The sequence below is a fragment of the Eumetopias jubatus genome, unplaced genomic scaffold (assembly GCF_037043125.1).
Source record: "Eumetopias jubatus isolate StellerSeaLion01/CBP00866 unplaced genomic scaffold, mEumJub1_p1.0 scaffold_7, whole genome shotgun sequence".
Taxonomy (NCBI): domain Eukaryota; kingdom Metazoa; phylum Chordata; class Mammalia; order Carnivora; family Otariidae; genus Eumetopias; species Eumetopias jubatus.
Genome location: NW_028274813.1, coordinates 86,939,279 through 86,954,086, shown reverse-complemented (window position 1 = coordinate 86,954,086; position 14,808 = coordinate 86,939,279). Strand labels below are relative to the sequence as shown.

At 40.8% G+C, this 14,808-nt stretch overlaps 1 pseudogene; it reads left to right on the top strand.

The window, feature by feature from the left end:
• Positions 1–13,437: 13,437 nt before the first annotated feature.
• LOC114226532 (large ribosomal subunit protein eL20-like) lies at positions 13,438–14,383 on the top strand (annotated as a pseudogene).
• The last annotated feature ends 425 nt before the right edge of the window (positions 14,384–14,808 follow it).

Below are 14,808 nucleotides of genomic sequence, written 5' to 3'. Positions count from 1 at the left end.
ATTTCACCAACACATTCTCTTAACCTTGCCACAAAAGCAATGGCTTTTGAAATGTTTTATTTTTTTTAAGACTTTATTTATTTATTTGACAGAGAGAGACACAGCAAGAGAGGGAACACAAGCAGGGGGAGTGGGAGAGGGAGAAATAGGCTTCCTACAGAGCAGGGAGCCCGATGCGGGGCTCGATCCCACGACCCTGGGACCATGACCTGAGCTGAAGGCAGACACTTAATGACTGAGCCACCCAGGCGCCCCTTTTGAAATGTTTTGAATAGACTATATTTTATTTTTATTTATTTTTGAAGATTTTATTTTTAAGTAATCTCCATACCCAACATGGGGCTTGGACTCACAACCCTAAGATCAAGAGTCACACACTCCCCCAAATGAGCCAGCCAGGCACCCCCAGACTAATTTTTATTTAGGCTCGCAGCAAAATTGAGAGTAAAGTATAGAGATTTCCTCTATACCTCCTACCCACCCAGCCCCCAAAAGTTTTCATTAAGGTTCACTGTGTTGTATATTCTATTGGACTGCACAAATGTATGACTTGTATTCACCACTATTAGAATCAGACAGAGGAGTTTAACTGCCCTAAAAATCCTCTGTGCACTGTGTATTCATCCATCGCTCCCCCAAACCCTGGCAATCACTAATCTTTTTGCTCTACAGTTTGTCTTTTTCAGAATGTCATATATTTGGAATCATACAGTATGTAGCATTTTCAGATTGGCTTCTTTCACTCAATCACATGCATTTAAGTTTCCTCCACATCTTTTTGTGGCTTAGCGACTCATTTCTTTTTGGCAGAGAATGATATTCCATTGTCTAGATGTGTTGTCAAAAACCAACCTCCGTGCTTCAGAGCCAAAATATAAGACGAAGTCAGAGCTTGGGATAAAGAGGAAAAATAGCTTTATTGCTCTGGCTGGCCAAGAAGGCTGCAGCAGGCTATGGCCTTCAAAAACTGCGAGCCCACCTGGAGGCAGGGGCTGAGGTTTTTATAGGGAAATACAGAAACTAGCTGGGTTCTGACAGGAAGTGCGTACTTGCTACTAGCTGCCTTCCTCATGTCTTTGGAGTTTTACCTGCTTCCTTCCCTAAGAAGGGAGGAGGGGTGGTTTGCAGAAGGGAGGAAAAAGATTACTTTAAAATTGAGGTTTGCTGAAGCATTAGTGCAGCCATTTTGATTTTGTTCAACTTTAACCAGTTTCGGATGTATCACAGTTTATTCATCCACCTATGGAAGGACATCTTGGTTACCTCCAAGTTTTGGCAATTATGAATAAAGCTGGTATCTGTGTACAGATTTTTGTGTAGACATAAGTCATCAACTCCTTTGGGTAAATACCAAGGAGCAAGATTACTGGATTGTAGGGTAAGGGTGTGTTTAGTTTTTTAAGAAACTGCCAAACTGTCTTCCAAAGTGGCTGAACCATTTTGCATTCCCACTGGCAAGAGTTTCTATTCTCCACAGTCTCACAAGCATTTGGCAATGTCAGTGTTCTGGATTTTGGCCTTCTAATTCTTGTGTAGAGGTATCTCATAGTTGTTTTAATTTGTATTTCCTGATAACATATGATGTGGAGCTTTTCATATGCTTATTTGCTTCTGTTTATCTTCTTTGGTGAAAGGCCTATTCAGATCTTTTGCCCATTTTTGAATCAGGTTGTTTGTCTTGTTGAGTTTTAAGAGTTCTTTGTATATTTTGGATAACAGTTCTTTATCAGATATGTCTTTTGCAAATAACTTCTCCCCTCCAGTCTGTAGCTTGTCTTCTCATCCTCTTGATATTATTTTAAAAATGAAAACTTGAGGGACACCTGGGTGGCTTAGTTGGTTAAAGGTTAAGTATCTGATTTCAGCTCAGCTTATGATCTCCAAGTCCTGGGATCTAGCTCCTTGCTCAGTGGGCAGTCTGCTTGCCCCTCCCCCACTCATTCTCTCTCTCTCTCTCTCTCTCTCTCAAATAAATAAATAAAATATTTTTTAAAAAATGAAAACTTGGGTGCCTGGGTGACTCAGTCGGTTAAGCATCTGCCTTCAGCTCAGGTTCTGGTCTCAGAGTCCTGGGACTGAGTCCTGTTTTGGGCTCCCTGCTCTGCAGGGAGCCCAATTTCTCCCTCTGCCTCTCTCTCTCTCCGTCTCTCATGAATAAATAAATAAAATCTTAAAAAAAAAAAAGAAAGAAAACTTGAACAGAACCTAGAACAGAAGGCAGGTTGTCTCCTTGAAAAAAGGAGAGTTCTCAAGTATCCCACAATAGCAGCGGATCCTTTTTGACATTTATGGGTATATGTTTGATGTCAAAAGATGTGTTTCAATCATAACTAAGAATTTTATTAGCTGTATTTGGGTTTTTTTTTTTAATTGCAAGTGAATTAGTCCAAACTTGTCTAAGCCAAACAAGGAATTTATTAACTCACTGAACTTGAAAATCCAGGAGTTGATCTGGCTTCAGGGATAGCTATATCCACTTCCTCAAATGAAATCAGGAATATCTTCTTCTATCTCATTCTCTCTCTCTCTCTCCCACCCCCACCCCTCATTCTCCACTGGACTTTCCTCCATATTGGCTTCACTCCAACAGCTTTCTCTGGAAAGCAGCTCTCCAGGTTTTCATAGTTCTTACAGTTCTCAAGTGAAGCCAACTCACTCCTAGAATTCATTTACTTCACTCTTAAAAACAAAAACAAAAACACCTTAAATTACTTGGATCACAATACCTACCTATATACCAGTCTCTGCATCCAGAGGATATACAAGATCCTGATGGGCCCACGTGGGTCACATGTAATGGAGAGAGGCAGAGCCCCTTGATTGACAGTCCTGTTAGGAGCTCTACAAAACGCACAGGAGTAGTTCCTTAAAGGAAAATCACAGTCCTGTTACCAAAAAGAGGAATGAAATTGGCCCAACCAAAGCAACAGATGTCAACTATATCAGTTATGAGATTGAATTAAGGCACTTAATCTCTCTGCCTCTGGTTGTTTTGTTTTGTTTTGTTTTGTTTTGTTTTCTATCAGGAAAAGAAGTAGGAAGATGATAATACTGGACCCACTACTTGATATAATTCTTGTGAGTGAGAATCAAACAATCAATAAAACATATGAAAAGGATCTGTAAGCTGTAAAGCACTATGGGAAATAATAGCAGCCCCTAACTAGGTACTTATGTGCCAGAAGAAATAGTATTTTTGTTATTAGTGCCTTGGTTACATATATATATTCACCAACCTTAACTTGGCTTCTTAAATAGACTTCCATGGTGAGATAAAAGAGACTAAATGAGGGCTTGACAATTTTATGTTTTATTACAAACTTAGGTCTTTTGTATAAATCAATGTCATACAATAAGGTAGTTTTGGGGGGTGGGGGTAAATATCCACCGGCGAAGCTGGCAACCGAAGGTCCAGACCTGCAGAGTTAGAAGATCAAGTCTTGAAGTACAGAGATACCACCAACACCAAGGCTTTCTTAGCATCAGTACCTCTTTGAATATTCTCATTTTGTTGTGTAGGGGGGGCAAGGGGTGAGGGATCTTATTGTCTTCCATTTTTGTCAGGATTCTGATATCTGACTCATGATATTATTCGTGGGTAAATGAATATTCATAATATTGAATAGTAATCATTTGCTTTTGGACTATTAGTAAAACTAGTGGCAAAAATTTCACTCATTCAAAGAATTTTACATCTTAAAACTCTTTTTTACATATGCTGATAATGGTTTGAAAGACAATAATTCTTCCACTTAAGGGTTTTCACAAAATTCATTTGTTAATCTTAGTGCGTAGATATCAAAGTGGACACCAACCATTATTGCTGTATTCTCTTTCTATGTGATGCAAAAAGTGGGATTTTAATGACTATAGACAGCATACTCCACTTTCCTTTTAGGATAGATTTATTTAAATTAGCTAGGGTATATTTATTATGCTTCATTCAAATTGCTACAAGTAGTACATGCATTAGCTTTCCATAATAGTCCTTATTTCTTACTTAAAATGTTCTCTTCAAAATGTTTATGAATAGAGGCTACTGGGTGGCTCAGTCGTTAAGTATCTGCCTTCAGCTCAGGTCATGATCCCAGGGTCCTGGGATCAAGCCCCATATCAGGCTCCCTGCTCAGTGGGAAGTCTGCTTCTCCCTCTTCCACTCCCCCTGCTTGTGTTTCCTCTCGCTGTGTCTCTCTCTGTCAAATAAAATCTTAAAAAAAAAAAAACACTTTTAAAAAAAGTTTATGAATAATTTCCAAAGATTCTCCAGACCAGGTGGTGAGATGATATATAAAAATTCAATTTATTTGTAATGTGATGAGGTCAATAATAGAGTTCAGAGTTCTCTAATTCCTTTTTTCAATTTAAAAATTCCAGAGAGGGATTCCTGGGTGGCTCAGTCAGTTAAGCATCTGATTCTTGGTTTTGGCTCAGGTCATGATCTTAGAGTGATGGGATTGAGCCCCATGTCAAGCCATGCTTAATGCAGAGTTTGCTTGTCCCTCTCCCTCTGCTCCTCCCTGCACTTGCACTCTCTCTCTCTCTCTCTCTCTCTCTCTCTCTCTCTCTCTCTCTCTCTCTCGTAAATAAATAAATAAATAAATAAATAAATAAATAAATAAATAAATAAAATCTTTTTTAAAAATTCCAGTGTAGCGCAGTTGGTTAAGCGTCTGCCTTCGGCTCAGATCATGGTCCCGGGATCCTGGGATGGAGCCCCACATAGGGCTCCCTGCTCAGCAGGAAGCCTGCTTCTCCCTCTCCCACTCCCCCTGCTTGTGTTCCCTCTCTCGCTGTGTCTTTCTCTGTCAAATAAATAAATTTTAAAAAATAAAATAAAAAAATTCCAGTAAATCAAGTTATTTTAAAATTATTGCCCTAGTTTTTGGCCTTCCTATAAATTTCCAATCAACATGTTTTGAATTATCTTATGAAAGTGACATCTTTAAATTTATTCCCTTACCTTCATCTTTAAGTACTTTTTCTAAACTGCTCATTTAATGTACTAGAGGAAAAAACATATTTAAAAACATTAATTTTAACCCTAAAAAATTTAAAAAAACATTAATTTTATTTAACAGCTGTTAAAAACAAGACAACAGTCCCCAAAGTCATTTAAGCCCCAGGTCACCAAACCAGACGTAAATACATTTTTGGCTCTCCCAAAAATGGAATCTTAAACCAGTTCAATCAGAAATCACCTGATGAACACTGGTTAGGTCATCTGCCTGGGAGACCTCTGCCATCTCCTAAAGGAAAGTAACTTTGCAATAAGTGATACACTTTCTCACCAGTAGAAATCCCTAGTTCCTGCTCCTTTCTGCCTATGAAAGTCTTTCATTTTGTACAGGTCCTTGGTGTTCCTTTCTATCTGCTAGACTGGATGCCCCCCAATTCAAATTGATTTCTGCTCAGATAAACTCTGAAAATGTTTAATATGCCTCAGTTTAACTTTTAACACAGCTAAAGACTTCAAAGTGTCATTTTCCTTTTTTAAGGTTTTGGAAAAGTCTCTATTATATGTTCTCAGGGGGAACAATGAACTCTAATTTAATTTACATAAAGAGATAAATATAATCTCTGTATTTCATCATAAACCTGGCAGAACTAATTCCTTAAAGTCTGACTATAGCAGGATTTTGCCAGTTCCGGTTGCCCTCAGACCTGTTAAATAACACAATTCAACCAAGTGAATTTGAAGATCTAGTTGGCTTTATTAAACAATTCATGGGTCTGATAGCACCCCATCTAGCAAGCAGACAGGTGCTCTGAGGAGGTGTCCAAGATGGAAGGTCTCTATAGACAGAGGGTGGGGACAAGAAAGTTACTAGGAAAACAAAAGGATTGTTCCAGAGGAAGCTGTTTGCTAGGGGAAAAGCAAGGGGTCTTCTCATGCAGATTACCTCATCTTTCTTTGGGGGAATGGAGAGAAGCAAGTGACAGACTCCTTGGCACTGATGAAAGGAAACATTTCCTGACCCACCGGTGACGGCCACATTTCTTGGGGAGGTTGAAACTGCAATTAGATTGGATCTTAAACTCTGCTTTAGGAACTCTAAGTGACACCATTTGGGGCCTGCAATTTTCTTTCTTTTTTTTTTTTTTTTTAACAATTTTCCCCTCTTGATCACATCTCAGTTTGCGATGTGAACAAATTTACAGGCATTAGCACCACTCTCAGCTACTGCTCTGCAGTTCCCAGATTTTGTTGCTCCTTTGTGTGGTATCCATAGCTCCTAAATTTTGTATTTAGCCTTTGTAATATAGGTCATGTTTTCTGGTTCATGTTCTTTAAGTTGGGTATTTTCCTCTTTCCTTAGATGTTCCAGTCTTAGGGAGAGCATTTGCTTGGTGGTTAGCAGCTATAAACCTATCTAAGGCTTTTGAGAGAATACAATGCACCAGTGAGATTATTAGGATTACTATAAGCAGGGTAATTCCCAATATTTGGAGTGTACTTTAGAGGGACCGTGGGGTCCCCAGGACCTAAGCCAATCAAAATCAAATAAGCCAAAGAAAGACCCCCATGGAAAGAGTTCCCTTTTTTGAGCCAAACAGTTTTAACTTCCCCAGGAGGGTAAATCCTGGCCTAGCAGGTGGTGTTGGACACTGCACAGATACTTCCTTGATCAGCTAAAAGACAATCAAGAGCTATTCTATTATTAAGGACAATTTTAACCGGAGAGTCTAAGAATTTTTATTGGGTGTTTATTGCTTTAGCAGCAGACTTTGTAATGATTTTAAGAATTAAGGAGAAGTTTTTGATCAAAGCTTCAATTTGCATTCATCCCGAACCGGGGAAATAGACACCTGCCAAAAGAAGAGTTCTTTTGAACTTAACAATGTCAGTTTAGAAGAGTGACCAATGAGATTGTCACCAGCTAGACCCCAAGACCTGACTTATACTGCCCACATGCTTATACCCACCAACTTTTGTCCCACATTTTTCCTTAAGTTCTTCTTTCCAGCTTATCTCTCAACTAGAGCAAGAGACCTGAGGGACATAGCATCCCGTGCTGGAAACTGAAACTGCCCTTTAAGCAATAATGATGGCCCTGACAGACCTCCAGCTGGCCCAGACCACCCAGAGCAGTCAAGCTCAACCCCCAGCTCACACCTGTGCAGAGGGACGGACCATGGAGTGACCCATGGAGTAATGACCCTTACCTTCACCTCATTATAATGCCAAAATCTCTGCCCAAGGAGAGCATATGCCTCATTGACATAACATACAATGTTATGTCATGTTTCATACGTACAAAGTAGGCGTGCTTCCTTCAGGCGCATGTGCAACTTTATACCCACCCTCTACATACAAGGATCCCTGCGATCTCATTTGCTGCAAATAAAGTGTAATATAGGTGACAACTCCACCTGGTATAGTTTCTCTCTGTGACTCACCAAAAGAGTGAACTCATGTTTGGTCGGTTACAAGAGGTCTTATTTTGTTTGTGAAAAATTAGAGGCACAGTTAGAGTTTTTTCTAGCCTGAAATAAAAGAGATTACCGTCCCTCCTTAGCAATGACCTGGGAGATACAGCTGAGGGTGCCATCCTTTTGGGCCAGTGCCAGAAAAGGACAGGAGAAGAAAGAGAAAGGGTTTTATGCTTCAAGTGTCATGTCCTGATCCGGCGTCTTGGGTGGGAGCAGTCTACACGTGGATGTCAGCTACTTTTCTTCCTGGTCAGTTTGAGTTAGAGGTCTCTAGCATCTTTTCATTTTGCAACAGTCTGTGGTCAGGAGCACTGGGGAGAATCCCTTTAACGGCCTGAGGGTGGTTTTCCTCTGACTATGTTTTTTTACAATACCAAATTACTAGGCTCTAGACTATAACAGACAGGTTTCTTTTCATTAGGATCCAAGAAGGCTTCTTAACCTGTTGATGACAGGCTTGAGCATAAAGCATTAGAGATTTATAGCAGCTGGTCATATTAGCATAAACCAGCAGGGATCCAAAATAAAAAAAAAAACAAACAGCAAGGATCCGTAGAAGGTTGTATACTGATAGAATTTCTAGAATTTTGTAAGGCTTTGTTAAGGCTCCTGTGATGTGTCCAGTGAAGTGGGTGCCTTGATTCCTAGAGATGATGGAAAGTATAACCCAAGTAGGAAACAGTTTTTTGTTTTGTTTTGTTTTGTTTTACTGTGAGGGCATCCAGCCAAGGAAAGGTTTTAACCCATCCAGAAAAACACATATACAACAACAGGTACATACGGATAACTCCTACTAAGTGGCAGCTTAATGAAGTCCAGTTGCAGGTGTTAAAATTCTATAGAAGTCTCTACACTAATGTCTATTCATCATCTGAGTCAGATACTATGGTGGATGAAGGAATGCAAAAACTGAAAAATGGGGTTTTTGTCAAGGAGCCAGAAAGAAACAAGCAGCTGTCTTGGGCTTCTCATAGTCCTGTTTATTGAATTTATAACCACTATGTATGTGTCTATTTTAATACCAATTTGTTTCCAGATACAGACTGTTGCCATGTCATAAGGACATTATGATTGCAAAAGTGTGGCAATAAGGGGCCATTTGTGCAGCAGGATGGACTTTATATACATGTGCCACAATCTTACAAACATAAAGAAGGCTTAGTACTATTTATTTGACAATATTTTCTATGCAATTTACATAGTAAATAAGCCTAATTAGTTTTACAACTCTTTTGGAATATTTCAGGTCAAAAAGACTTTTTTTTTTTTTAAGAATTTGATTTGGGGGGCGCCTGGGTGGCTCAGTCGGTTAAGCGACTGCCTTGGGCTCAGGTCATGATCCCAGAGTCCCTGGATCAAGTGCCCCCATCGCATAGTGTTCCCTGCTCAGTGGGGAGTCTGCTTCTCCCTCTGACCCTTCCCCCTCTTGTGCTCTCTCTCTCTCTCTCTCTCGCTCGCTCTCAAATAAATAAATAAATAAATCCTTTAAAAAATTTTGATTTGAGGAAGTTTGTCAAAAATGTCAGGAAAAGGGCGCCTGGGTGGCTCAGTTGGCTAAGCGACTGCCTTCGGCTCAGGTCATGATCCTGGAGCCCCAGGATCGAGTCCTGCATCGGGCTCCCTGCTCAGTGGGGAGTTTGCTTCTCCCTCTGACCCTCCCGCCTCTCATGTGCGCTCTCTCTCCCTCTCATTCTCTCTCTCAAATAAATTAAAAATTAAAAATTAGGGGCACCTGGGTGGCTCAGTCGTTAAGTGTCTGCCTTCAGCTCAGGTCATGATCTCAGGGTCCTGGGATCGAGCCCCACATCAGGCTCCCTGCTCAGTGGGGAGCCTGCTTCTCCCTCTCCCCCTGTTTGTGTTCCCTCTCTGTGTGTCTCTCTCTGTCAAATAAATAAAATCTTTTAAAAAAAAAAATTTTTTTTAAAGGACAAAAGAAGAACCCTATTAAAAAAAGTAAAAAAAAAAAAGGTTTTCAAGCACTTATCTAAATAGGATCATGGATCATTATGAAACTTGATACTTAGAGGATAAAGAAACTTATAAAACCTTATCAAAAGCAGACTAAAAGTCCAAGAAAACTTTGTTCTTTTAACAGAGATAAGACCATATTTAAACTTTGCACCGGGTTAATTTTGATATTAAAACTTATTATTTTTTATTAAATTTATTTTCATCTTAGCCAGCTTGGTCACACATTAAAATTTTTTAAGATTTTTTTTTTTTATAAACCTCTGATTTTTGTTTTCTATATTCTGATTTTGTCCTATTGTTAGTAAAACCCAAGTTCGGCTGCTCAACCCTCGAAAGCCAATAGCTGAGAGACAGTGTTGGTCAGAAAGGAGAGGTTGCTGGGGGCACCTGGATGGCTCAGTCGGTTAAGCAACTGACTTTGTTTTGGCTCAGGTCATGATCTCAGGGTCCTAAGATGGAGCCCTTTGTGGGGCTCCACACTGAGTGCATAGTCTGCCTGGGATTCTCTCTCCCTTTGCCCCTCCCCCTGCTTGTGTGGTCACACGCTCTCTCTCTAAAAAATAAATAAATCTTAAAAAAAAAGAGGGGCGCCTGGTGGCCTCGGTCTTTAAGCATCTGCCTTCGGCTCAGGTCATGATCCCCGCATCAGGCTCTCTGCTTGGCGGGAAGCCTGCTTCTCCCTCTCCCACTCCCTCTGCTTGTGTTCCCTCTCACTGTGTCTCTCTCTGTCAAATAAATAAATTCTTTAAAAAAAAAAAAGAAAGACATAAAGAAGGAAAGGTTGCTTTATTCATGAGGCCAGGCAACCTCCGAAGATGGTGGACTAATGTCCAAAGACAGCCCCCAAGTCCCCGACCAAACAGGGGGTTTTTAGGGGAAGGCACTGCGAAGTGGTAGGGTCAACGTGCTGGGGAAGCATTCTCAGTGTGATCTCAAGTGAACTTGCTGGCATTAGGAAAGGCTGTTCACTAATGTGGTCAGGCTTGATCTTCTAGGAATATCTTGTTCCTTGTTTCCCCAGGGTCAGTGTTCTGTCGAAATCTCCAAGAAGCTATAATTAGTTAAGCAATAGGCTAGGCTAGAGGGCCCAGGTCAGTGAGTTAGAAATATGCAGCCTTTAAGCTGCTGGGAGCACAGATATGCTGTGTTTTCATTTCAAACCAACCTCATTTAGGACAAAATTATTATTATTATTATTGTTATTATTATTATTACTACTACTATTACTCCTATTTGTGGGGCATCCCAGTTAGGTGGGGGCTGGTGGCACAGGTGGTGAAAGGGTTCACCCAAGGCAGAATAAAAGAGATGGAAGTTTATTGAATACACCACAAGGGCGTGGTGGGCAGGACAGCAAAGGAAAGATTGTCTGTGACAAGGCAGTGGTGAGGGGCCCCCGTTATAGGGCAGAGTGAGTAGGTATGAGAACATATGGAATTTTCCCTTTTTTGGTAATCTTAGGAACTATGTCTGGTCACTGATTAGGGCCTATGGTAATTTTGAGTTGGGTCACCTAAGGAGCCTGTTTGCACTACATGTTTGCGTTCAGCTCAGCAATCCTTGTGGGCCCTTTGCCTTACTCAAGTTTTCACTGTTGAAGCTTGTTGCCTAAAAGCAGCCTCAAATTATCATTATTATTATTATTATTACTGAAAATATATCTCATTTTCCTGGCATAGGGAGATGTTTCTTTTTGTACGTTTTTTTTTTTTTTAAGATTATTTATTTATTTATTTGACAGAGGGAGACACAGCGAGAGAGGGAACACAAGCAGGGGGAGTGGCAGAGGGAGAAGCAGGCTTCCCGCCGAGCAGGGAGCCCGATGCGGGGCTCGATCCCAAGACCCTAGGATCATGACCTGAGCCGAAGGCAGACGTTTAACGACTCAGCCACCCAGTCACCCCTATTTTTAGTAGTTTTAATTACATATTAATTAGAATTTTTAACCTTTAGAAACCTTGGTTTCTTTTTTTTAAGCCCCAATTTTTCAACTTTATTTATTTTTTATTATTAACGTATAATGTATTATTTGTTTCAGGGGTATAGGTCTGTGATCCATCAGTCTTACACAATTCACAGCGCTCACCATAGCACATACCCTCCCCAGTGTCCATCACCCAGCCACCCCATCCCTCCCACCCCCCTCCACTCCAGATTAAGAGTCTCTTATGGTTTGTCTCCCTCTCCGGTTTCATCTTGTTTCATTTTTTCCTCTTCCCCTACGATCCTCTGCCTTGTTTCTCAAACTCGTATCAGTGATATCATATGATAATTGTCTTTCTCTGATTGACTTATTTCACTTAACATAAGACCCTCCAGTTCCATCTCGTTGCAAATGGCAAGATTTCATTTTTTGATGGCTGCATAATATTCCATTGTATATGTATATATATATACCACATCTTCTTTATCCATTCACCTGTCAATGGACACCTGGACTCTTTCCATAGTTTGGCTATTGTGGACATTGCTGCTATAAACATTGGGGTGCAGGTGCCCCTTCGGATCACTACATTTGCATCTTTGGGGTAAATACCCAGTAGTGCAATTGCTGGGTCGTAGGGTAGCTCTATTTTCAACTGTTTGAGGAACCTCCATACTGTTTTCCAGAGTGGTTGCACCAGCTTGCATTCCCACCAACAGCGTAGGAGGGTTCCCCTTTCTCTGCATCCCCGCCAACATCTGTCTTTTCCTGACTTGTTCATTTTAGCCATTCTGACTGGTGTGAGGTGGTATCTCATTGTGGTTTTGATTTGTATTTCCCTGATGCCAAGCGATGTTGAGCACTTTTTCATGTGTCTGCTAGACATTTGGATGCCTTTGCAGAAATATCTGTTCATGTCTTCTGTCCATTTCCTGATTGGATTATTCCTTGGCTGTTGAGTTTGATAAGTTCTTTATAGATGGTTTCTAATTGTAGGGGCTAAGGGCAGGTCACCCTAAGTTAGGCCACTTTGGCATGAACATTATTTTGAGTTATAAGCAATTAAAGCCCAGAAGATTCAGGAAAAGCTCTTTAGGTCCCCCTCAATGGCCTGCTTGTACTAGGAAGAGAGCTATTAACAGATACTCTTTACCTAAGTAACTCACCTACATCACAGGGCAACCTTTGTTTTCCAAACATCTCCTCTCACCTTCCTGCTAATGGTCTTTCTCCCCTTTGTATCCTCAGACCCTACCCCTCTCCTTAGCTTATATAAACATCATGCTGCCTATCTTTGGAATTTCCATGTCTGTGTGGATTGCCTGTACATACACCATTAAATTAGATTTTCTCCTATGTGTCACATGTCATTTTGGTTCTTAGTCCAGCTAGAAGGACCTTGAAGGGTAAATGAAATTCTTCCTCCCTGACATATTGAAAACTAAGTAAGTAATTGTGATCAGTCTGTCATATAGTTTTTTACATTTGCAAATTAATGAATATTCTAAAATTGTAGAAGCATATGTCTTTTTAATTTATCTTAAAGTAACATTAACATATCCAAATAATTTTAATTTCTCTTAAATAGCCAAAAGTAGGTAAGCCCTATGTTTAGTAATTAGTATTCTAGTACTTTGTCTTATTTGGAAATAATCTAGATGTTTAATGAATTTAGCTTAAGTCTTATTTAACTTAGCAAAACTTTTAAGATTTTAAGTTGCCAAAAAAATTGGGGGAAACTATTGTTGGAGAGAGCCCTGACCCCTTACCTGAACCTTCTTATTTAATCCACTTGTTTTTAACAATTATATTTAAATTACTTACAAAAACTTTATGTAACATTAAAGTCAGTCATTATTTTAAGCCATTATTTTTTTGTGGATAGATCTTACACGAGATAACAAAATTATTTGGCTAGTAAACTCATATAGATAAAAGTTTTATATTTAATGTTGATATAAGGACCCTGAGATCATGACCCCAGCGGAAGGCAGACACTTAACCTGAAGACAGACTCTTAACCAACTGAGCCATCCAGGCGCCCTGGCTAAAGCTTTTTAGAAATATATTTATGACCTTTCATGGGTGGGGGCAAGAGTGGAGAGCACACCATGAAGACCTCAGGCACATTTCGGGAGTACAAGGTGGAGGGGGCACTGCCTCCCCACCCCCAAATGCAACCCTCTGCTCCTCTATTGCATGAACATTTTTGCACCTAATCATATTGTTGCCCAGTCCGCTTCTGGTACTTTTGTTGTGGGATTGTTGAGTGTGACAGTCAAGAAAGCATTCTTGAGATATTTTATGTTAACAAGTTAGTGAGTTTATTTAAGTAGCGTGGGGACAGGACCCGTGGGCAGAAACACCTGCACTGTGGCTGTGTGAAGCTGGGGGTTACATGCTTAGTGTTCAAGGGGGAGGGGACGTGCAGGGAGTATTAGATCAGAAATGTCTTGTTTGAATTTCTACTCGTGAAACTTGCCCAAGATTTCTTTGGTGCTTATCATTCAGCTGGATATTCACTAGCGATGAGATGTACAGGCAGTCATGAGACCCTTTAGAAGGTAGCAGCCAGCACCTATTTGATCCTTGTCACAACTATGCAGACTATAGGTCAAGCCTTCTGGGCTCAAAGTGAACATTTTTCTTCTTTTATCCTTTATCACTTTGTGTCTCAGCTGAAGAAGATGAAGAAGTCTTCAGGGGAAATTATCCACTGTGGACAGGTGTTGGAGAAATCCCCCTTGCGGGTGAAGAACTTTGGCCTCTGGCTGTGCTGACTCCCACAGTGGCCCCCGCCACACATACAGGCAGTACCGGGACATGACCACCGTGGGCGCCGTCACCCCGTCCTACCAAGACATGGGTGTCCGGCACCGAGCCCACGTCCACTTGATCCAGATCACTAAGGTAAAGGAAACTGCAGCTAGCAAACACCACCCAACAGCAAACACTTCCAGGACTCCAAGATCAAATTCCTGCTCCCCCACGGTGTCCTACCTTGCCAGCACAAGCCACGCTTCATCACCAAGAAACCCAACACCTTCTTTTAGATGCAGAGCCTCCCTGTCCCCAGGTCAGCCCAAATACACTCCTTGAAAAAAAAAAAAAATAGGGGCGCCTGGGTGGCTCAGTCGTTAAGCATCTGCCTTCGGCTCAGGTCATGATCCCAGTGTCTTGGATTGGAGCCTCCCGCCCTGCTTAGGGCTTCCCGCTCTGCTTAGGGCTTCCCGCTCAGCGGGAAGCCTGCTTCTCCCTCTCCCACTCCCCCTGCTTGTGTTCCCTCTCTCGCTGTCTCCTCTTCAAATAAATAAAATCTTTAAAGAAAAGAAAAGAAAAGAAAAGCCAAAAAAATACTAATGTATAGATAGATAGATAGATAGATAGATAGATAGATAGATAGATAGATGATAGATTGGTGGAGAAGACCCTTAAGATTTGTATTTGTCCTTGGCAAGTCAAGTTTTAAGTGGACCTTCCTC